This window comes from Amia ocellicauda, chromosome 12 (assembly GCF_036373705.1).
Source record: "Amia ocellicauda isolate fAmiCal2 chromosome 12, fAmiCal2.hap1, whole genome shotgun sequence".
Taxonomy (NCBI): Eukaryota; Metazoa; Chordata; class Actinopteri; order Amiiformes; family Amiidae; genus Amia; species Amia ocellicauda.
The window spans coordinates 16,747,607-16,750,000 of record NC_089861.1 but is presented as its reverse complement, the minus strand read 5'-3'; the positions used below and the strand labels follow the sequence as shown (position 1 = coordinate 16,750,000).

Below are 2,394 nucleotides of genomic sequence, written 5' to 3'. Positions count from 1 at the left end.
TACACAGGCAATGAAGCCAGGCTTCAGCTCACACGCACCCCTGTGCGGCGCCGTGTTGCAGGCTACAGTGGCATGCCTGAAGATAGAGAATTCGCCAATTAGAAAGCAGTGGTTTAAATAGAAAAGCATGACAAAAACACGTGGATATAATCTGCCACTGGAGTTACGGTAAAACAATGGAGGTTAAAATTTAACAATACAAGTTTATTAAAACACCAAATGAATAAAAGGACAAGTTAAAAATAAGTCTTAAAACCATCAAGTCAGTCAAATACAAACCAACCATAAAAGGATAAGATGCAATAAAAAGCTGCGAAAACCACCACAAATGCTACCCACTTCAAGACCGCCGATGAACACTTGTTTGCGCTTAGGTTTGCCGTCAGACGCGCCGCAGCAGCGCGGCTCAGTGAGGCACCGCGGGCTGCGGCAACTGCGCAGGCGCACCGGCCCGCACACGGGGCGCGCAACACCGGACAGGCCCTTCAGAAGAGCAGCAGCTCTACACGTTAAAACCGGCAGATCCCCGTTAAAAACACAGCACAGACACCCAGCCTTCACAAGAGCAGGGAGGCGGTTTCAGCAGCAGCTACCGGTATACAAACCAAGTGCCTTTTAAAAAGGTACCACACCTGGTATAGGAGTCCCAATCAATCAGAGCCCCAGCCAATCAATCTAGCAATTAGTACTCACACTAAACTAAACTACACGTGAATAGGTAACAGAAAAGTGCGCTGAAAGTAAAGAAATAACGTCATTAATTTGATAAATAATTAAGGTAAAATAATATAAAAACGTGCACAAAAACCAGTGTTACACATATATTCATCCCTTGCCAGTCGATCTTTTGGCGTTTGTTTCTGATTGAAAACAAGTCATTAACCATGGTGTGCATACTGTATTGTACAAACTGTAAGAACAACTGGGTAATTCAATGTGATTGCAACTGAGCTTTTAGTCCCACTTAAAATTAGTAACATTGATGTTGTTGACTTTCGTTTTAACGGTGTCACCCAAAAAATCGCAAAAACATGTATGTTTACTGGATTTGAATGTTTAGGGTATGCATCAGTTTATCAAATATGCTGTACATATATCTTTTTACTAAGTCCAGTGCTGAGTGTCTGAAAAAAGTACTGCTGTCATTCAGTTATTGCAACACAGACTGAATGTGCACTTGCATTGATGTCACTAAAACCCACTGTAGTCTGTGAAGGATGTGAATAATACTGGAGGTGTTAAAACACCTTTAGATACATGTGTTGTCACTGTCAATGTCCAGAGGGCTGTTGCCTTTCGAGTCACTAGATCCAGTCGCAATGCCACTTACTGACCAGCAGATGTCACTATGCAGAGCCTGTGTCCAGCGCTTCGAAGCAGACCCAGACAAGTAGGCTGCAGTCCACCAGCATCTGGATTAAAGTCAATCAATTTAGGCAGTGTGTCTCAATATATTGTCTTTATGTACTAGTACAATTTCTATCCCCCATCTTTTGTATGCCCTAATGACCTCCCTCACTGTGGTCTAGGACAACCACAACACATTCCCAGCCCCCGTAATGAAAATATCCTCAAAATATCCCCTTCCTCCAGAGCCGCTCCTTTTCATCCCTGGCTGCTAAGTGGTGGAAAGGCTTTGCCACTGAAATCAGGACAGCAGAGTCCCTGACTTCCTTCCAGCGATTACTCAAGACACACCTATTCAGACTGTACCTGTAATTTAGTTGTTATTCCCCTGTGAGGCTCAGCTCTCCTGTAAAATGGCACTTTATCTAGTTTTCATACATGCAACTTGCCGTTACATTACTAGTACTTGTGTTGTTTATATTGATTTTCCCTCTGTCCCCTTTCCTTTAGCTCTTAACTATGACTTCACTTGTCTGCAATTAGCTCACAAATCTTGGATGTAGCAATTGTATTAACTGTATATTTTCTTATGCCCTTATGTAATTTTGAACTTGTAATCTGTAATTTTATACTGTATTGCACTTTTGTAATGGTCTTATATTTTGTCACCATGGATAAGGGCATCTGCTTATAAATAAATAATAATACAGTAATAATAATTATGCCAAATTAGTCTCAAAACCATGGTTGAATGCAGGATTCAGAGCTAGTGCTCAGTCTGTACATTCAAAGCAGATGGTGCAGCTGTTGCTACAGTTGACTACAGCTGCTACAGACTCTGAACTGTGGGAGTGCCACAGCTCACTGCTTGTTTTGCCAATTGTGTGCAATCCTTTAAAAAACAATTCCCAGAAATTCTGCTCAACTTTTGACTTTTCTTCACTGACTGTAAACCTTCTTCCATACTCCCATTCCACTGCTCTCTCTCAGATCAAGTGTGGTAAGAGCCACACGTAACTCGTCCAAGGCTCATTTGAACTCCCTTGT

At 42.0% G+C, this 2,394-nt stretch overlaps 1 long non-coding RNA gene across 1 annotated transcript in view; it reads right to left on the bottom strand.

Annotated features, from left to right (window-relative positions):
• LOC136764097 (uncharacterized) overlaps positions 1-585 on the bottom strand; it is a 1,518-nt gene extending 933 nt beyond the window's left edge. The window contains exons 1-2 of the long non-coding RNA XR_010821134.1: positions 340-585; positions 1-76 (exon numbers count right to left, since the gene is read on the bottom strand). The exon at positions 1-76 is cut by the window's left edge and continues 933 nt beyond it. This is a non-coding gene — a long non-coding RNA (uncharacterized LOC136764097). The remainder of the gene's footprint in view (positions 77-339) is intronic.
• Positions 586-2,394: the final 1,809 nt, after the last annotated feature.